This window comes from Marmota marmota, unplaced genomic scaffold (assembly GCF_001458135.2).
Source record: "Marmota marmota marmota unplaced genomic scaffold, marMar, whole genome shotgun sequence".
In the NCBI taxonomy this organism is placed as follows: domain Eukaryota; kingdom Metazoa; phylum Chordata; class Mammalia; order Rodentia; family Sciuridae; genus Marmota; species Marmota marmota.
Genome location: NW_026000026.1, coordinates 21078373 through 21100500, shown reverse-complemented (window position 1 = coordinate 21100500; position 22128 = coordinate 21078373). Strand labels below are relative to the sequence as shown.

The following is a 22128-nucleotide window of genomic DNA, read 5'->3' as shown; positions in this document are numbered from 1 at the left end:
CCCAGAGAAAGGCAAGCTTTAAAAGGCTCCAAAAGGCTGGGACAGTGGGACTCCCCTGCGAGGGAGACAAGCCAGGCATTTGTGTTGCAAATTTCCAGTGTGTGTGAGCCAGCTATTCAAAGAGGGCGAGGGGGGCACGGGGGTGGGGAGGAAGAGGAGTCCACAAAGGGGGCTTGTCTGAGGGCCTCAGACCCTGCTTTGTAAAAGCTGCTTTCATCACCCCCTGGATGTGGCAGTGTTCCCAGCCCCAGGCCACTGTGCAGGGAAGGAGAGGCCTGGACCCCAGACTCCCACATTCCCTTGACCCTCCCCTGGCCCTTCCAGCCTGTGTTAATGGCATCATCTGCACCAGATGCCACATTAGTGCGTGCTCCTGTGTGCTGTGTCAGAGTGAGGCAACCTAGGATCAGTGCTGTGGCCCTACTGGGTGGCCTCGGGCAAAGTCTCCTGATTACCCTGAACCTCAGTTTCCTCTTCTGTAAAATAAAGACTGCTCTCGTCCTTTCTCCGTCTCCACATAGTCTCTTTCTGGAAAAGTCTACATTGGGGTTATGACAACAGCTCTTTAATGAAGCGGTGAAGTTGACTGTTCTTAGTGAATCAATGAAGCGAATCTGGGTTCCTTGGAGATGCTACCCCGTGAGTGACATTTCACCATTTTCCTCACTTGGAATCTCTGGACCTGCCACAGGTGAATTATAAATGTTCACCAGGTTGGTTTGGGGGTAGATAGATTTGGCGCAGGTGCCAAGCAGGCTGCATGGGAGTGTTCCTGTGGGTCCTCAGGCACTCTCTTCCTGGAGAAGACTGCACCCCTGACCACCCTTCAGAAATCCCTTGGGATCCCATCTCCCAAAAACTATTCTCCTCTTCCACCTTTACTTGAGACTGTGTGATCCTCCTGGATCCCCCAGAATTGAACCCAGGGGCACTCAACCACTGAGCTATAACCCCAGATCTTTTATTTTTTGTTTTGAGACAGGGCTAAGTAATGAGACTGACCTTGATCTTGCAATCCTGCCTCAGCTTCCAGAGTCCCTGGGATTACATGCCTGCACCATCACAATAGGCAGTTTGTGTGATTTTATATGTGGAAAATTATCTCCTTCCTCAAAACCCTGGGAGTGTCTGGGACCAAATCTGATTCACCCCAGAGCCCATAAAGCATTCTGATCAGAGTGTGATCCATAGAGCAGCCATGGAAGTAGCACCAAGGGACTGGTCAGAAGGGAAGGCACTTGGGCTCCACTCGGGACAGGTGGAATCAGGTGCTGAAACCTCTTTGTCTAGGATTTTTCTTTTTAATATTTTTTTAGTTGTAGTTGGACACAATATTTTTATTTTATTTATTCATTCACTTATATGTGGTGCTGAGGCTTAAACCCAGAGCCTCGCATGTGCTAGGCAAGGGCTCTACCGCTGAGCCACAACCCCAGCCCCCTTCCAGGATTCTGAAGGTATCAGGCGCACAAGATGGTCTCAGAACGCCCTGTGGTTCTGACCAGGGAGGCTGTCATGGCCACAAGCAGCCAGGAGATGTCGCTGTCCCCCAGTTGTTGGGGATGTCAGGATAGCTACCCACGCCTGAGGCCCCACACATGGGGCTTTGTTCTTTGTGAAATCCAGGGACTACCAAGTGGTCTAGGTCAGGTCTGTCATGCCATCTTTTCCTCGGCCACCAAAACCTCTCTTGCTTCTTAGTTCTTGGCCCATATTCTCAGCTATGTGAAAGACCAAAGGAGAAGGCCCGTGCTCCTGGCCCTCAGCCTCACTCACCAGACAAAAACATACTCCAGCAAGGAGGGGGCATGTATAGGGTGGTGCCCCCTCCCTACACTTGAAGTCTTTAACTGGAGGATCTTAGGAGGGCACCTGCACAGACAGTCAGTTCCCCTTATTTTCTCACTACAGGGCAAACCCAAGGCCCGTCTGGGACTCCAGTTTCCAGTTTTCCATCTGAAGTGGCAAGGAAATGTCAGGGCTGGGTTATGGCCTCACTTCCTCTCTATGGCCACAAAAGTGCAGTTAAGGGAACTCAAACAGCCCCAGTGGCCAAAAACCTGGGCTTCAGACTCAAGGCCAAAGAGTTCCCCCACCCCCAGCCCAGAAGCAGAATTCTGGGTTGTTTTTTTTTTTTTTTTCCCTCCAGAGCCCCCAAGCTCCCAGACTCTTGACCTTCCCCCACCCTGCATCATCTAGTCCCTGAACATCAAGGTCACAGAGCAGAAAGAAAATCAGCCCCCATGTCCTGCCCCACCCAGCTCCTGGCTCCCTAATGGCTGAGCCCTGTTTGAGCCAGAACCTGGGTCTAAACTCCAGAATCTGGAATCTACTTCTGTCACCCTGGGTCAGCACCAACCTGAAGCACCTGGCTGCTGACAGGAATGGAGTTCTCCTGAATTGTAGCAGCATAACAGCATCCAGGCTAGTCACATAACGCACACACGATCTCATTCAGCAACTGTAAGGGTCAGGAACACAGAACGCTCTGGTTGTGTGGTGGAGGGAGCTGGATGTCCCTGGGTAACTTGTTTAATCTCACACAGATAGTAAATGGGGTCGCCAGGGTCATGAGTGATGCTTGCCTGTCTCCAGATGAGCTCTGCTGCCCCAGAGCAGTGCCACCCACCTGCTGCCTCAGCCTCCGCAACCTAAGGCTGATCTCCTGCCAGCCCCACCACAAATATCACATTCACCATTGAGTGGTCTCAGTAGGGTCTCTATGGGTCCTACCAGGAGGAGTGACAAATGTGACAAGTAAAGATTTCCTGCGGCCAGTGACAGGAAGAATGTGATGGAAGATGGCATTAAACTTTTCATGCATTCATCATGGTGATGGTGACATTTGTGACATTTGTGATTGGTGTAGCAAAAGTCCAGACTCCTGCCTGACCTCTGACCCAATTTATATGTCCTTCAGTTTAGACCGTCCCCATATCCATGGATGATGAAAAGTCATTATCTATCAATTTATTTGCATATTTCATCATTCATCCCTGCCTTCAACCATCCGTTGATAATCCATCCACCAGACATTGGTGTAATAACACTGCCGGTGCTAAGTGTTGTGCTTGTTCAGGAAACAGAAAAAGCAATACACGACCCAATGAATTGATACTCATCAAGTACCCGCTCTGTTCTGTTGGCTCTGCTGGGGACTCGTGGCATCTGTGGACTTGCTTCACCGAAGATTTCATTCTAGCTCAGCAGATAATTACATACAGTGTGACACGCACGGTCTATATTAGAAGTGAGCACAAGGTGCTGTGGAGAAGAGTGGGTGGGGAATTGGCTCTATTTAGGAGCAGGAAAGGCTTTGCAGAGGACGTAGCATTTAGGCAGGGCCTTGCAGAAATGGGGAAAATCAGTCCAGCGGGAGCAGGTCCTAGGGGAGCAAAGTCATTTGGGGTAGCTCGAGTGAAGGGTCTCAGATCTTTGTGTGCTTAAACCTAGACCCTGTATTCAGTTGTGTGGAGTAGGATTCAGGGTCCTGGAATTTTAACTAAGGCCCTAAGGGATTCTGACACAGGTGTGAGGGACTATTGACTGAGAAGCCCAGGCCTGTGGCTTCATTGGTAGGAACTGTGGGTGATTCTGGAACAATGCATTAAGGCCAAGCTGGGCAGGGTGTCAAATGTCATACTGAGAAATCTCGGCCTCTCCAGTTCTAGTGGGGAGAATCCATAGAAGGTTTTCAAGGCCCCAAGAAATGGTTTTGGAAGGAGAGGGTTGTCAGCAGCCAAGAGGTGGGAGGAGGGAGCCCAGTTAGTAAGCTTTACAGCTGTCCAGGCCTGTGATATACCCAGGGCCTGACCAGGGAGGTGGTGGGGAGCACTTGGGATGGGCTCTGGAGGATGGGAGCACGGCCTGGAGTATCTGGATGGGGCGGGTAAAGAAGGGATGTTAGGAATGAGCTGGGGGTTCTTGCGGGGTAATCAGGATGCTTGGGTGGAGCAGGCTAGAGAAGAAGCAATGAGCGCTGATTTGCACACATTGGATTCTTAGGACTCATTCTTAGGAGGGCGAGGGGAACACTTCGTTGAATCTGATCCTGAGCTTGGAGCTTGGAAAAGCTGTGGGGAAGATCCCCTGAGGGACAAAGGGGCATGTAGAGTGGGGAACCTTAGAAAGCTTGCCTGTTTTTTTTTTTTTTTCAAACCTCTTTACCTTTTTATCTTTACCTTTACAAGAAGGATCCATTAGAAATCTAGGCTGTTTGCTGTCAGTTTATTATTTCTACTTTGCAGATGGGGAAATTGAAACTTAGACAAGGAAATGTCCCTGCGATCCTCAGAGTGGAGATGGGATTTGAACCTATGCCTCTTTGGCTCCAGGGCCCACACTTTCTTTTCTGATGAGTCTCTGGGAGGCAAATCCTATCCTCAGATCCCAAACCAACAGATTCAAAGACTGGGGCTGAGAGCATGGAAGTGAGCAAGATGCCACAAAAAAGAACTTGGGAGAGGGACGAAGGTGTAGCTCAGTGTTCAGGGATTTGCCTGGCATGTCTGAGGCCCTGGGCTCCATCCCCAGCACCATAAAAACATTTTTTTTATTACTTCTCCCACTAGATTATTTTGAAGCAAACTCCAGAGTTCATATCATTTCATCCACAAATATTTCAATATGTATCTCAAAAAAAGATAAGGACTCTTTCTTTAACGTAGTCACAATCCTATTATTGCCCCTTTAAAAATATCTAACAATAATTCCTATTAAGGGAAGTTATTGAGGGCAATTTGACAAGACCTCAGAATGGAAGCAAGGCGTGTTTAACTTGAGCTGATATTGTCATAGTGCTGTGATAAGGAATTTAAATTTTCCCAAGATAATTACAGCCAAGGCGAACAGGAGATTAGAAATGCAAGAGATTTGAAAAGCTTTTCTGGCCTGGGAAAGGAAATATTATAAAGGAGGGGGGGATATGGAAAGGTTTGCACAGTATCAAAGAAAATATTCTCTTTTCTGACTTCCCTTTTCCAAACCCAAGGGACTTTAGTCATAAATGTGAAATAGGAACCAGGTCTAAAGTGAAACTAAACAGATAAGAATAACAGAACAGGGAGCTGCTAAATACAAGAAGACAGATTCACAGGGCTCATTTCCCACCAAGGGTATACAAATTGCTCACTTCATAGATCAGGGATTACATGGCTGCTGACTGGAATGCTAGCTTCCTGGATGACAGGCACCTTGTGTATTAACAGGTCACATGGACCCTGTCCTACTGGGCATCAAGAAACCTGAACCTGCTCTGTGAACTTGGGCAAGTTAGTTCACATCTCTATAAAATGACTACAAGACCTCAAGTTTCCCTCTGAGTTCCCTGGTTCGATGAATACCTAATAAAATGGCACTTACCTCCTGGGGTTTTGAAAGTGTTACCAGGATTTGGTTCAATGTTACTCTACATCTGCAAAATGCTTTGGATAACCTAGATGAGGGATGCTATGGAGACACCATGTGTTCATTACGCAAGTCCGTACTTCAAAATCACCAAGGTTGCACTTGGTTGACCCCCTGCAGGAAATTGAAAGTCAGTCCTATTGAGCTCTCAGGAAATCAGCAGTGGAGGCAGAGCATGTGGAAGCTGTGCCGAGCTGTCCACAGATGGAGTCTTGCCTAAAGCCCAGGAAGCAAATTGAACCAATAAGTTGAAATGACAGCCCAAATTTCTCCCCGTGACCCCCTTTGGCAGGTAAAGGGTTTGACTGATGGATGTCGACCTAAAGGGATTTAGGGCTGAGATGGAGCTAAAGGAAGGGGCTGTGAAAAGCCCTCAGATCAAGTTGTTACATGTGGCTGGGACCTTGGCCTGGGGAGCGGTATTAGCAGAGCCTTAAAAACTGAGGTTGGAGGGGAGCCAGACTGGGTAGGGAGAAACAGAACAGATTCCACCCTGGGCCAGAAGAGAAGCCTTGCACAAGTCCTGCCTCTGACGGGCTCCACCACCAGGCATGGAGGAGAGAATGTGGAGGCTTTCAGCTCCAGCTGCCCTGACTTTGGTTTTCAGTTCCTCCAATGGGCCCAGCTGTCTCCCACCACACAGCCTCTGCTGGGCCGAGTTCCTTCCTGGGAGGCAGCGCCTCCCCCCTGCTTAATTTCTGCTCAGACCTTCCTACAGACCTGCCCCCTGCAGGAAGTCCTCCTTGGCTTCTGTTTCAGACAAGCCACAACATTCTAGGTCCTTCCACACTGGTGTTCTTTGAAAAACTAGTGGCCAGCCCTAGTGGCACATACCTGTAATCCCAGTGGCTCAGGAGGCTGAGGCCGGAGGATCAAGAGTTCAAAGCCAGACTCAGCAATTTAGGGAATACCTAAGTAACTCAGTGAGACCCTGTCTCTAAATAATACACAAAATAGGGCTGGGGATGGGGCTCAGTGGTTAAGCACCCCTGAGTTCAACCCCCGGTACCAAAACAAAACCAAACAAACAAAACCAGTGTTCACCACTGTTATAACTCTTCATGTACTAATGTGATTCTTATTTAATTTTGAAATAATGTCAGACTCAGAAAAGATGCAAGAATAATACAAAAAATAACCCATATGCTCTTTGCCTGGATTCAACAATTATTAACATTTTTGTCACATTTACTTTGTCACTCTGTCACTCTTTATGAATACATATATGTTATATACATAGTTATATCTGCACTCACACACATATAAATAATATATTATAAAAAATAGTTATTTTTCTCTGAACCACTTACAAATAATCTCTAGACATCTTGCCCTGCGGGGAGCCACTCTGAATGACCCATGCCTTCCAGTCCTGAAGCAAAAGGCTCTGACCTGTCACTACCAATCATTTCGAGGTGACTTGGGCATTGTCCCAGCCCGGGAAATAGAAGGTCTTCAGATGTAGGTGTCACCCCTGAGGTTGAATTACACTTACCTGTCCCTTGTAACCCTGCCCCTTCTGACCTTTTTTGGTTAGAACTTTCTAAAGAACAAGAATCCCCCAAATAAAAGCTCACTTCCGAAGCGCTCTCTCTCTCTCTCTCTCTCTCTCTCTCTTGCCAGCCTCTCATGACTTTCTCTTGCTCTCCCCTTTGGGAAGCCTGAGCCCGAGAGTGGAGAAGCCATCCAGAAGCTTCTCCACTCTCCAGAAGGTAAAGTGTGTCTGTGTTTTAATTGGTGTCCCTGCAAATTCACACGAGAGACCTTAAGTTCAGCTGCCCACGTAGAACGGGGGTAGCATCTCCCCTTTACGCCTAAATATTTGAACATTATTTTCCAAGAATAAGATCATTCACTTATAGAACCTTAGCACATTGAATTCTATGATTCTTTTAATAGCAACTTTACTTAAAGGGCAGCTGCATGAGGACTGGGCCATGTCTTGCTCAACATCCATGTGTGCACCACCTAGCACAGAACCAGGCACATAGCTGGTACTCTAGAAATACATGTCGATGCACAAGAAATCTTGAACTTGGGGATCTCGTCGTTGATATTGCAGTCTACCCAGTTATCTGCCTTCCTATTGAGCAGGCTGTGTGTGTTGGGGTCTGGATTTGTCTGCCTATCTCCGTTTCAGGGAGATGCAGGATCCCATGAGGTCCCTACAGTGCCTGAAGACTTGGCTTCTGTCATTTTAAAGTCCTCTCCCACTTGCCCTGGCCCTTGTTCTGCTTCTCTCTTGTTGGGCAGCTGCCTTTCTCTGTCCCAGCAGCACCTGTGGCCATCACACCTCATTAATTGGTCCTATGAGAGAGCTCTGGCAAAGGCTGCCGGAACGCTGGCCAATCTTCCCATGTTCTTGCTTATATGAAGTGCTGGCCTCTACCTCGGACATTACCCTTAGAGTCCTTGGCACACCAGGTGCTCTGCCTATCGGGCAATCCATGCTGGGCCCTTCTGTTAGGACACTGCGGCCACTTAGATGATAGAGGAGGCCAATGGAAGGAATAGATGTGTCTGGGGTGAATGGGGGCTGGGTCCACTGCTCACAGCTTCCTGTGTTGGAGATCCCTTTAGAGATCACTTAGGACAGTGGTTTCAAAATGTGGTCTCCAATCAGCGGTATCCACCCCTCCAAGGAATATGATAGAAATGCCCTACCCCAGACCTACTGAATCAGGGATTCGGGGTAGGACCCAGAAATCTGTGTTTGGTCTAGCTTCTACATTCAGATGCACGCTCAGGTTTGCACCCTACCAGTTTTCAAAGAGGAATAAATATGAAGCCCAAGAAGGTCACCCCGATGCCCCCTTTTACTCTGTCACCTTCTCTGCTCATTGTCCATCTGCAGCTTTCTTTTTTTTTCTTTTTCTTTTCTTTTTTTTTTTAATGTTTTCAGAATCAGAAATCAGCTTAACGCAGGCTGTTTCATTACCATGGCAACCTGGCAGCTGGCTAGAAAGAGGCAGGTAGCATAACTGCCTGGAGGTCTCTGGGGCACTGAAGTAACTGTGGATTGTGGATTTTTATTCTGTGGGTCATTCTATCTAAGCATGGCCTCTTTGTTTCTCCTGTCTTTTCTTCCTCCTTACTCCTCTGTTTGGTCCTCCCTTCCCCTCTCATCTCATTATGAGCAACATGTGTTCTAAAGGTTTTAGATTTTCCAGGAGACTGCCATGGTTGACCTCTCCTTGGAATCTAACAGCAGTGGGAGGGAGGCTGGTGTGAGCAATTGGATTGCAGTTTTATCTTCGTCACAATGGTGTATTCGATTTTTCTTGGATTGATTAATTTATCTTGGGGGGAAGATATGTGCACAGAATGCAAAACTCAAAAGTTTTGCACAAAATGGCACACATTAAGTTTCTTCCCAACTCCAGGAGCCTTGGTCTCCTCCCTGAGGGAACCCCTCCCCTATTTCTGTGCATCCTCACTGAGAGCCTGTGCACACCAAGGGACATTCCTTTCTTCCTTCCCCTTTTATTATACACAGAAGCAGCAGCTCTCCATCCTCACTTTTCTGTACCTTGTTTTTTCACTCAATATGTCTTAGAGATCCTTCCGCATTTAGGGTTGCCTCCTTCTCCTTCTTCTTCTTCTTCATCCTGGGGATCAAACCCAGGGGAACTTTACCTCTGAGCTTCATCCCTAGCACTTTTTATTTTTTATTTTGAGACAAGGTCTTGCTAAGTTTCTGAGGCTGGTCTTGAACTTGTGATCCTCCTGCCTCATCCTCCTGAGCTGCTGGGATTACACGCTGAGCCACTGCACCCAGCCCTCATGCTTCTTAAGAGCTGAGCTAGCAACCTTAATAGCATATCCCATGGTGTAGATCTGTGTACCATTTTCTATTTTAACAGTCCCCTGTTGATGGACATTGGGGTTGCTTCTAGACTTCTGCTATTTTCATCCTGTTTTTCTAGCTGGAAAAACTGAGATTCCAAGAAGGAAGAGAGCAGGAGTTAACTCAGTTAAACTTCTACTAACATTGCCTGACAAGTAATTAAATAATCCTTTGTGGGAGTATTTTAAATCTGTCTTCTTTGCTAGATGATATGGCAGGAACCATATTTTCCCCAGTCCTGCTTCCCTGGAAAGTATTTTACTCCTACCTAACCCTGTGTATATAGTAAGTGATCAATAAATGCATGTTTACTGTGTGAATGGACCAGGCTTGTGCGTGGGCTTGCAGACCTGGTGTTGAGGCTGGCTGTAACACTTATTAGTGTACAACTAATCCTAGACCCACCACTCAACTTCTCTATGCCTCCATTTCATCAGCTGGGAAATGGAAACACCCCTTTGGGATTGCTGGGAGGATCAGATGATCAAATGCAGATCAGATACCCATCACAGGGCCCCGTGTGCAGCGAGGGCCCAGCCATTTTTCTTAAGCCAGAGCGTCTTTTGTGGTCAAACACTGCCTGGAGGTTCTCATGAGGGAACCAAGAAATCTTCAAGACTGCAGTAATTTGAGCTGGGCCCTGAAGGAGGAGTACAATTCCAGCTTATGTGGTGAGGGCCAGCTCTCTTCGCGGAGTTCATCAACTACAAATGGAGAGGATGACACCCAGTTTCTGTCTCCCTTGGGAGACGGCCCAGCTTAAAGTCCCTCAAGAGGAAAACACTACATGATTAAAAGGAGCCATTGTTATTCAGCTGGAAAAGCGCCTTCCCGGGACAAGTGAGCTAATCCCTGCCAGATATGATTCTGCTTGTGCTGTGTATAATTGAATATTTAGTGTGGATTTAACCCAGGGAGCCAACTGTGCTGTCAGAGCCAAGTTTAATGGGGCACTTAATAAATGTGGAGGTAATTAATACCAACCAGATGCTGGGCGCAAGAAGTCTGTGCTGCTTCCATGACTGAACATTTCAGAGAAATGAAGTTCTGGACTCTGCATGGGGGTGGTGGTAGTAGGAGTAGTACAAGCCCTGGCCTGGGTCCTGTCTCTGCTGTACCCTTCTCTTGGGGATTAGCTTTCACCTCCTCTAGGAAGCCTTCTGAGATTGCCAAACCTGTGTCACTCGGAACTCAAACATCCTACTGTGTCAGTTTGTTGCTACATCTGTCTCTGTACACTAGAGCCCAAGGTCTTATCCCCAGTCTCTATCAGAAATGCAGTCAGTGCTCAGGCAGTGCCTGCTACAGAAAGATTTTCAGGTGTTTGAACTGTGTAAATCCAGGTCTCAAGTACAGGGCAGATGTTGGGATTTTCTTAGGAAGGTTGATCCTCTGGGATGTTGATGTGTGATTTATCTTCTGATAGAAATTCTATTGGATGCCCCTTCTAATGACCCAGCATTCAAATGTGGCCTGTCCTCTTTTGTAGCAGACCTGCTGGAAGGTCCTGGTGCTTAGGCATAGGATCTGACCCTGACTTCACACCTTGTAGAAAACAGGAGAACGGGTCTTGAGCAACCAAACTTTGCTATTTGCTGAGAGGCTCCTGGACACCCAGTGAAAGTCTAGATGTGGTGAGTCCCCACTGCTGTTGGGCCCCATGAATTCTGAGATGGACAGGTCCCTGACATTGCTGTACATGGAGGATGTCTCCACTGCCTAGAGGACAGCAGTCATGAAGCATTCCCAGATGTCTTAGTGTCTGCCCATCCTTCCCCTCTTCCTAGGGCACTCAGGTTGGCTGGGTTCTGCGATGGTTATGCAGGCACGCAATCTGCTAAACTTTTCTAGCCTTCACCTATAAGGTAGGAACAATAATGTCTACCTTGTAGGGTTGCCAGGAGGAGAATTTCATCTGTGTAAAGTAATGAATATATAATAAATGATAGCTATAATTTTTAATATATATATGTATATATTAGTTATAGGTGGACACAATATCTTTATTTTACTTTATGTGGTTCTGAGGCTCAAACCCAGTGTCTCAGGCATGCTAGGCAGCGCTCTACCTCTGAGCCACAACCCCAGCCTGACAGCTATAATTAATACTGATAAAACCGGCCCACCCATCACATGTTAAGCTACTTCAGATTTTTTTTCAGAGCAGAGATCATTTCTTTTTCAATGTTATCTCCTTCATAATGAAGCACTGTGCTTGCATAGATATTATGGACAGGAACACACATGCCACGAAGCCCCCTACTGTGCTGTGGTGCTAATGGAGCCATGCAGGGCACAGAGATGAGCAAAACTCAGCTGGAGACCTCAAGAAGCTTCTAGAAGGTGAGAAAGTAGCTGTACCTGCAGCAGTCACACCAGGGATCTTTTACATTTGGATACAGAGAGTAACAGGTTTCAAAGCATCTGTGTAACTATATACTAGAGCTGCCATAATGAAGTACATACCACGAGCGGGGGTGGCTTAACAACAGATATTTATTTTCTCAGTTCTTGGAAGCAAGGAATCTGAAATCAAGGTGTCTGTTGACAGCTTCTGAGGGCAGCAAGGAATTTTTTCCTTGGCTCTGCCTTAGCTTCGAGTGGTTTGTTGGCCATCTTTGGTGTTTCTTGGCTGTAGAAGCATCGCTGTTGTCACATGACATCCTCCTTATATATGCACCTGTGTCCAAGCTTCTCCTTTTTGTGTTAGGTCTCCTAATGACCTCATTGTAACCTGATCATTTTGTTAAAAGCCTTTCTTCAACTAAGATCACATCCTGAGGAACCTGAGGTGAGGATCCCAACATATATTTTGGGGGGACTTAATTCAATCCATAAATCACCCTTCTCATCATACCCATAGAGGGCTCCTCTAGGACAAGTACCAGGTCCTGTCCTATATGTCACCTTCAGGACTTAGTTCTCACTGCTACATCCATTTCTGACCAACCTCCACCTACGCCCCCACCATGCTCTTTCCTTCCTCTCTTTGCCTGGCAAATTCCTACTCATTCTTCATTCTTACTCTAAATGTTACCGTCTCAGAGAGATCTTCCCTGATCATCCTATCTTGATTGTATCTCTCATTTTATTTATTCACATGGTTTCTTTTCTTTCTTCCTAATTCATCTCATGCTTTGTAAGTATACATTTGTCTGTGGGATTGACACAGTCAGGGTAGAGTCCAACCTACTCACATTCTTCCTAGTGACATCATGCAGGATGTGGAGCAGAAACTCCATAGGAATTTATTAAACAAATTTGCATCTTTGTATTTCCCATATTACCTCACATAGTGGGAGATTAGTGAATTTCTGCCCTGTCCTCCAAGAGAGAACAAACTCCTACATGTAGCTCAGTGGTAGGCGAGGCTCCGGGTTCCATCCCAAACATTGGAAAGAGAGGGAAGGGGCGAGGAGATTGATGCTTCTTCTTCTTTTGGTACTGGGGATTGAGCCCAGGGACACTTTATTTTTGAGCTACAACCCCAGCCCTTTTTTTTGGGAGACAATGAAGGCCTTGCTAAACTGCTAAGGCTGGCCTTGAACTTGTGATCCTCCTGTCTCTGCCTCCTGAGTTGTTGGGATTACTGGTATGTTCCACTGGCCCAGAATGATATTCTTTTTTATTTATTTTTTGATACTGGGGACTAAACCCAGGGGCACTTAAGTTCTGAGCCACATCCCCAGCCATTTTTTATTTTGAGATGGAGTGTCACTAAGTTGCTTAGGGCCTTGCTAAGTTGCTGAGGTTGGTTTTAAACTTGTGATCCTCCTGCCTCAGCCTCCCCAATAGCTGGAATTACAGGCCAAGATATTCATGAAGGTAAGATAGGTCTCATTTTATTTTTAATGTCTAGCATTTAACCCTTCCTCTGTCCTCTAGGTATTAGTTATGTATGAGGCATGATAAATTATTCTGAAAGCAGAGCTTGGAAATACGTTATAATTCCTGTACTATTATTTTAATTTCTGTGGGTCAGGGATCCTAGTAGCTTTTCTGGTTGTTTCCCCAGTCATGAAGTTATAATTCTCAAGATCTTTCTCAGGGCGACCTACAGTCATCTGAACTGAGACTTAAGAGTCAACTCCCAAGGTGGCTCATACTTTTGGCTGAATTGACCGAGTTGGAGCTGTCGTAGGCAAGTCTGGTGACCACCCACGAGAACCTTTCCATAGGGCTGCCCTAGTGTCCTCACAACATGGGATTTCCCATGAGTAATCCAGAGAGCGAAGAGGAACTTGCAATGTCGTTTCTGACTTAATCTCAAAGTGATGCTCCATGATTTCCACCATGTCCTATGGGTTACACGGGTCGCGGATTTCAGGAGGCAGTCATCCTCCGCTCGGTGGAGGTTGGGTGCCGCATTCTGTCTAACCAACTAGGTCTCCTTTAACCCAGCCACGTGGCTCGCCCCTTCTAATCAGAGACTGTTCTTTGCCTTCCAAACACATATCATGATTCCATGTTCATTTATTTATTTCCCTCCATCTCCCTCGACACAAGAAGCTCGAGGGATGTTTTTCCAACGAATCATGATGATTTCCTTCTGTCAATTAGGTGTTTCGGTTCGCCTCCGTCGGCGCTGTGGGCTCCTAGCTCAGGGCCTAACTTAGAATCAAGGCTTCTGTAAAGGCTTCCTGAAACGTGCTAAGTGATAAAGGGCTTGGGGAATCGAGAGGGTCTGGGCCTTTCCTCCCCCGGCCTCGCTGCGAGGATCCCGGTGCAACGAACGGAAGCCCAACGAAGCCCAAGGAAGCCCAGCAGCCGCGCTCGCCACGACCCCGGCCACGCGGGCGCGTCACTTCCGGGACACGGGGTCACAGGAGCTACTTCCGGGGCNNGAAGCGCGGCGGCGCGGGAGGTGAGTGCGGAGAAGCGGGCGGCGGGCCGGGGTTCCGGGCGGGGCGGAGTTGGAGCTGTGGCGGGAACCTAGCGGAGGGGCGGGGGATGGCGCGGCGGCCAGGGCGCGCGTGGCAAGTGACTCGTAGTGGGGAATTGGAGTTCCTGGGAGGGTTTGGTGCCGCCCAGCTCTTTAGTCCCGAGCCCGGGCCGGAACGCCGGGCTCCTCACAGCCAAGTCCAGCCACTCTTGCAACAGGTGGAGCCTCAGCTCTGGAGTAAGTCGGCCCGGCGTTCGGATCCCCAGTGTGCCTTGCATCACTGTGCAACTGTGGGCTGGTCGCATTTCCTCTCTGGTTCTCAATTTGCGCCTCTGTAAAACGGGCACACAGGCCTGTCCTGAGCATTACAGGAGGTAGTGAATGTAGAGCCTCGGTGTCTGAGGATGCATTAGTTCTCTAAGGAAAGGGGGAGATGAGTACAATATTCTCTCACCTATCCGCAGTTTCACTTACCTGTGGTCTGAAAATATTAAGTGGAAAACTCGAGAAATAAACAATTGGTAAGTTTTAAATTGTGAGGTGTGAGTAGCGTGATGAATCTCGCGCCATCCCCCTCCTTCTGGTCCTAAACGTGAATCATCCTTTTTGTACAATGATTCCATACTGTATGTGCTACCGACTCAGTGGTCACTTAACAGCCATCATCTCAGTTATCAGATGCTGCACTGCGGTGCTTGTGCTCAGGCAACTTTTATTTTAGTTAGTAGTAGGCCCCAAGCCCAAGATGAGTGATGCTGGCAATTTGGATATGCCCAAGACAAGCCAAAAAGTCCTTCCTCTAAGCTGACTTACTAAGGAAAGAAAATAAAGTATGTTGAGGTTGCTAAAATCTATGGTAGGAATGAATCTCCTGTCCGTGAAATTGTGAAGAAGAAAATCCTGCTGTCATGCCTCAGCTTGCGAAAGTTACAGTCACAGTGTGTGGTAAGTGCTTAGTGAAGATGGAAAGGCATTGAATTTGTGGGTGGAAGAAGTGAAGAGAAAATGTTCCTATTGATGACAGTGTTTGGTACCAGAAAGCATTGAGCCTGCTTGAAGATTTCAGTAAGGGATCCCCTGAAACATGAAGCCATTTAGTGCAGGTCAGGGATGGTTACACAGATTCAAGGATAGATTTGAACTGCAAAATATAAAAATTACTGAAGAGGTTGCAACTACCACCTTTCTAGTGGAAGTGGAAGAATGTTGAAGGCCATCAAGTTAACAAGTAGGGAATTGGAAGAAGCTGTAGCAGAGTGGGTGTTATCAAAATTTGCCAAAGTGTTTTGAATTTTCACTAAAGAACAAAATTATATATATTGTCCTTGGTGAACACAGCATTAAAATCTCTTATATGATTAACAAACGATTACAGTGTCTGAGGTGACACATTTAAACTTAAAAAGAAGAGAGAACTTCTTTTTCTTTTTTAAAAAATATGTGTGTGTGTATACATATATATTTTCTGTTGATGGACCTTTATTTTAGTCATATATGGTGTTGAGAATCGAAGCCAGTGACTCACACATGCCAGGCAAGTGAACACTGTGTCACAACCCCTGGCCCAAGAGATAACTTCTGATTATAGTGTTCTGAAAGATTTTTGCCACAAAAAAATTCTCCTATAAATCCCCAGCCAGGGCTGGGGATGTGGCTCAGGCGGTAGCGCGCTCATACAAACAAAGATGTTGTGTCCGCCGAAAACTAAGAAATAAATATTCTTAAAAAAAAAAAAAGAATCCCCAGCCAGGGCTGGGGTTATGGCTCAGTGGTAGAGCACTTGCCTGGCATGTGTGAGGCACTGGGTTGGATTCTCAGCACCACATATAAATAAATGAATAAATATCCATCAACAACTAATAAAATTTCTAAAAAAAAAGAATCCCCAGCCCCCAGCCGTCAACATTATCTGTTCTTGACATCCAACCGCCCATGGTTGTCTTGGCCCGTGATTCAGGATCAACTGAAGCAAATGAAAGTTAATAGTAGCTTAACACTGCATCACAGTGCCTACATCATTCACCTCACCTAACCTCATTATGTAGGCATTGTGTCCTCACCACAGGAAGGGTGAGTACCGGAAAAATATTTTGAGAGAAAGACCACATTTGCATAATTTTTATTATAATATAATGTTATAATTTTTGGGTGTGTGCTGGGAATTAAATCCAGGTGTGCTTTACTACTGAGCTACATCCCTAGCCCTCCCTAGTCCTTTTTATGTTTTATTTTATTTTGAAAGGAGTCATGCTAAGTTGCTCAGGCTGACCTCAAACTTGCCATCCTATCAGCTCTGGAGTCACTGGGATTACATGTGTGTGCCACTCAGATTTACAAAATTATTGTGACTATACTGAAGGGAGTTCTCATGCAGTACATTTGCCAAATTATTCAGATTTTCTCAGTTTTTTCCCTAATGCCCTTTTTCTGTACCAGGATCCCATCTAGGTGACCATAGTACCTTCTTTTTTTTTTTTTTTAACATTGTTTTAGTTGTTGATGGACCTTTATTTTATTTATTTATATGCGGTGCTGAGAATCGAACCCAGTGCCTCACACATGCCAGGCAAGTGCTCTACCACTGAGCCACAGCCCCGACCACAGTACCTTTAATAGTCTTGTCTCCTTTCACCCTTTTTGGCTGTAATGGTTTCTCATATTTTCCCTGTTTGAGTGATCCTGGCAGTTTTGAGGATTATGGTTAGATACTTTGCTGAATAACCTACCAGTTGGGATTTGTCAGTTCTTCTGCTTAGACTGGGTTTCAAGGAGAGTACAGAGAACCAGTGTGAGTTATCACTGTTGGCTTGAGGCAGTAGTCAGGGTTTTGTTTTGTTTTGTTTTACTGTAAATTTACTCCTCTCACTGCATTTTCATACCGTATACTCTTGGAAGAAAGTAATTATCCACAGCCCACGCTTAGAAGTGTGGAATTATGCCCCACACTTAAAAGTGGAGTATCTACATAAATTATTCGGAATTCTCCGTGGAGATTTTATTTTATTTTGGTCCTGGGGATTGAATCCAGGGGCACTCTACCATTGGGTTATATCACTAGCCCTTTTTATTTTTTATTTTGAGACAGGGTCTTGCTAAATTGCTGAGGCGGGTCTTGCTAAATTGCTGAGGCTGGTCTTGAACTTGTGATCCTCCTATCTCAGCCTCTAAGTAGCTGGAATTACAGATGAGTGCCACTGTGTCTGGCTTCCATGGGAGATTTTTCTGTGCTCCACCATTTATTTACTTATTCAAACATTTATTTTTGTCAGTATAGACTCGGTATTTATTTTGTACTTTGGGTTGTAACCCATTACTACTTCATTTTGTTGCTCTGATTGTTTCAGGTGTTGCTATTGGGAGCTCTCCTGCTGATGTAACCCCCTTAATGTTTCATTTGTTTGCTTAGTTTTTTTTAAGCACTTACATATTTTTATGCATCAGGGTCATCCTGTATATTTCTTCCCCAGTCTTCGAATTAGCCGTTTACCAAGGAGTCTTGGTTCTTTTTATTGGAGAATGGCCCAGAAACTAATATCTGGACATATGTTGTGCTCATTGCTACTGGGGTGTCTGTCCTTGCTTCTAGGCCATATAAGTGGACAGAATAAGAGACATATGTGTATATACATGTATCTGTAAATATTTCTGTTAAAATTTTTTTTTTACTTATACATGAACACAATGTCTTTATTTATTTTATTTATTTTTATGTGATGCTGAGGGTCGAACCCAGTGCCTCACATGTGCAAAGGAAGTGCTCTGCTACTGAGCCACAACTCCAGCCCTCTATAAATATTTCTATATGTAAATGTATCTAGTAAACTAAGCATATTGATTCCTCAACTCTCGTTCCTTATTACTGTGTGGATTATTCTAGTTTCCTTTTCTAATCTGTGACTTCCCACTCCACCTATGACTGCCACCATCCCTTTGCTTATTCTGGTGTACCCGTATAGGGTTTTCAGAATTGTTTACCTGTATACCTTGTGGAAAGCAACTTTATCAACTAGAGTATAATTCATATGTATGTTCCTTTTGCCTTTGGTTTTACAGACCTCTCATTTCTAAAGTTATGTAGGTCATCATCTTATTCCTTCCACCCTTTCAGTGAAGTTGTTTATAATACATTTGGATTCAGAATGTCACCATCTGCATTCCATCCTGAGATTTCTGGACCTGTGATTTTTAAAAATATTAGCATTTTAAAACATTCAATTTGCTCTTTGTGCCGTAAAATTTTACAGCCTGAAGTACTGGGGATTGAACCCAGGGTTGCTTTACCACTGAACTATATCCCTATCCCTTTTTTTTCCTTTATTTTATTTGTTTATTTTTTTTTTTTAATATTTATTTTTTTTAGTTCTCGGCGGACACAACATCTTTGTTTGTATGTGGTGCTGAGGATCGAACCCGGGCCGCACACATGCCAGGCTTGAGCCACATCCCCAGCCCGTTATTTGTTTATTTTTATGTGGTGCTGAGGATCAACCCACCACCTCACATGTGCTAGGCGAGTGCTCTACTGCTGAGCCACAACCCTAGCCCATCTCTTTTTATTTTATATTTTGAGACAAGGTCTAAGTTGCCCAGGCTGGCCTTGAACTTGTGATCCTCCTGCCTCAGCCTCCTGAGTCACAAGTTACAGGCATGCACCACTGCACTTGACAATTTTTATAGTTTTTGATGACTGCTTAATGTCTGCTGGTCACCATTACAGTATCATACAGAATCATTCCCCTTCATTGGGGATCATTTTACTTCTTTCAGATTTCACCTGAACAGTCCTCTTTTTTTTTTTTTTTTTTTTTTTTTTTAGTTGTAGGAGGACACATACCTTTGTTTTATTTTTATGTGGTGCTGAGGATCGAACTCAGTGCCTCATGTGTGCCAGGAGAGCGCTCGATCAGTGAGCCACAACCCCCAGCCCTCTTGCCTTGTCTTTGACTTGTTATAATAGTCTATCTGGTTTCACTGCTTCTGCTCTTTCCTTCTATATTCTGTTCTCAACACAGCAGCCAGAAGGATCATGTAATTTCTTTGCTTGAACCTTCCAGTGGCTCCCCTTTCACTCAGAGAAAGCCTTATAATGAATGGTTCACTAACATTTCTCAAACAATAGAAAATACATTTTAAATCTTCATCTGAGAAATCCATCTGAGATAGCCCTTACCAATGTGATACACTCTAATATTTTCTGTTGCCATTTATTTTATTAAAATAAAATAATTAATTTTATTAAAATTAAGTGCTGGCTAATAAAGTTAAAAAGAGAAAGTGCTGGTTGGTGCCTTCCAAACGGTTTCCATGGCTCACTAGTGGGCCACTCCTCTTGACCTAGCAGTAAAGCTCTGCCAGTGGAGGAGCCAGCCACTTTGAATCCTGACTTTGCTCATGGCTTAGTGATCCCTGGCTCTCCAAGCCTCAGTTTCCTCATCCATGGTAGTAATTCCCACCTCCATAGTGGTTGTGGAGGGAATGAGAAACTGATTCATAAAGTGCTGTGCACTGTACCTGGCAAATGATTTGCAGCGGCCCTGTCCCAGGTAGTGGAGTCTCAGGGGTGAGAGTCTCCTAGTTGAGATCTGAAGAATGTGTAGGACTCCAGTGATGGCTGTAACAGGAAAGGAAAACCCAGAAGTACTGATGGGCAGACTGGGAGGTAAACACAAGATGCAGAGAAAATGAGGAAACAGGTGGGAGCTTTGAAGCATGTGCAGCATAGGGGAAGTCTTTTGTTTTGTAGACCTTTGAACGCTCCTGTTACACCTGTGCTTCCCAGGACAGCACTTTTAGCCACATGTACCTATAGTTAAGTTCATTAAAAGTAAATAAAATTCAGATTAAAAATTTAGTTCCTCTTTAGCTGTATTAGGTACTTAACAGCCACGTGTGGCTGGTGGCCGCCATTTGGAGAAAACGTATATAACTTTTCTGTCATTGCAAAAAGTTTTATTGAACAGTACTTAATTGTACTATAGCAAAAGTCTTGAGAAGCAAGTAGATAAGGCATGAGTTTTTCTAGTGTCCTTCACCTTAACAGCAACTATTTACATTTTCCAGTTGTTTCTTGATCTTTAGCCAGTGAAATCATGACATTTCCATGACAACCAGTGAAATAACGTTATACGTAATTGCAATCAGATTGTTTATACAATCGTTTGTTTTTTTAATTAGTATTATATTGCAGAGATTTACCCAATAACACAATATTTTATCCCATGTAGATTTAAGCAAAGTCGGCTATACTGTGATAAGCTGTAATTGGGTCAGCTGCTTCCTTATTGTTGGGTACTTTGTTACTTCCTGTTTTCCAGTATTATGAATAGCACTGCTATGAACTTTTTTGTACCTGAAGGCTTTTTCTTCTTTTGAATTGTTTCCTTTCTATAAATTCTAGGAAGTAAATTGTTCAGTCAAAGGATATAATCACTTATGACTCTTGTTATCTATTACCTAGATGCCATTTTTAAAAATAGCCTAAATGCATTATACTTTGAAGAGATAATGTTGCTTGTCTCAGGAGAACAAGTCTCCAAGAGGTCAAGGGATCACCCAAAGTGTAGCTATTTGCTGATAGAGTCAAACTCTGTGCCTCCAACTTCTGGATGCCTGCCCTATCTTTCCAAAGACCCACCTCAAGTATCAATAATAATGTTGCTTTTAGTAACACTAATAAATCTGAGTATTGATAAACCCAGTAGACCTGTTACAGCCTTAAGAGTAAAGCTTGGGGCCAAGAACATTTTACTTTACGAGGTGCAACTGGAGAAATGAGACCGCTTTCTTAAAACTTTGGGAGCCATGTGCTGGTGCCCCGGAGGGGCTGTGCGGTTCTTCCAGTGAAGTTGTTCTGGCATCTGCTTTGGAATTCACTCCAGGGCCAGTTTATGAGCCACTCCAAACAATCTGCCTGGAGTCTGAGTGTGATACCTTGTATTTGACCAAAAATGGTATTCCTGAGCGTGATGCCCCACCTGATTCACCACATTTGGAACTCAGTGATGTTGGCCTCTTTCCAGAAGTCAAATCCTTCCTGGGAGGATGAAGATCTGCCAACTCTGAGGATTCTGGGGGAAAAACTAAATGAGTCTCGGGCTCTGAAGGCCATTCTCAAAGTAGGCAGAACTGAGGTGAAAAGTGGCTACCCTGCTGGCCCACACACGACCTTTGAAGTGACGCACAATTGTGTAGATCCCACTCACTTTACCTAGTAGGTCACCCTATTATCCTGCAGCCACACTTCATGCTGGGAAAACATTGCAAAGCAGAGCAGCAGCAGAGCCAAGGTGAATGAAGGTCTTTCAGACAGTCTCTTGTGCCCGAGGCTGTCCCATGGAAATGTAGTAGAAGGCCAGGTATAGTGGCACACACCTGTAATCCCAGCTGTGGCAGAGGCAGCAGGATTGCAAGTTCAAGGCCAGCCTTAGTGACTTAACAAGACCCTGTCTCAAAAAATAAAAAGGTCTAGAGATGTAGTTCAGTGCCCCTGGGTTAAATTCCTGGTACTAAAAATAAATCAATAAAACAGGTAAAATATACATAACATAAAATTTATCATTTCAGCCATTTTAAGTATAAAATTCAGTGGTAGGTCTTGGGTTGTAGCTCAGTGATAGAGTGGTTGCCTCACACGTGTGAGGCACTGGGTTCGAACCTCAGCACCACATAAAAACAAATAAATAAAGGTATTGTGTCTATCTACAACTAAAAATATTTTAAAGAAAAAATTCAGTGGTATTGGCGATGTTGTATAACCATTGCCACTATCTAGTTCCAGAAGTTTTTCATCCCCTTAAACAATTCCATACCAATTAAAAGAAAAACTGCTGGGGTTGGGAGTACTCTACCACATGTTTTCAAGGTTTATCTATGTTGTAGCATGTGTCCAGGTTTTGTTCCTTGTTATGTCTGAATAATATTCCATTATATGTGTATACCACATTTTGTTTTATCTGTTGAACTTTTGGTTGTTTCTCTTTTTGGCTCTTGTGAC

At 44.9% G+C, this 22128-nt stretch overlaps 1 protein-coding gene across 4 annotated transcripts in view; it reads left to right on the top strand.

The window, feature by feature from the left end:
* Window positions 1-14037: 14037 nt before the first annotated feature.
* The window catches only part of Manbal (mannosidase beta like), a 28957-nt gene continuing 20866 nt past the window's right edge, over window positions 14038-22128 (top strand). Inside the window, exons 1-2 of one of the 4 annotated variants that reach the window (XM_048810966.1) lie at window positions 14200-14372; window positions 14996-15080. The gene's annotated coding sequence lies outside the window, so the exon portion shown is untranslated. Of the gene's footprint in view, window positions 14118-14199; window positions 14373-14946; window positions 15081-22128 lie in introns of those variants that run through there. The other 3 variants (XM_015480871.2, XM_015480887.2, XM_015480879.2) reach the window with 3 other exon arrangements.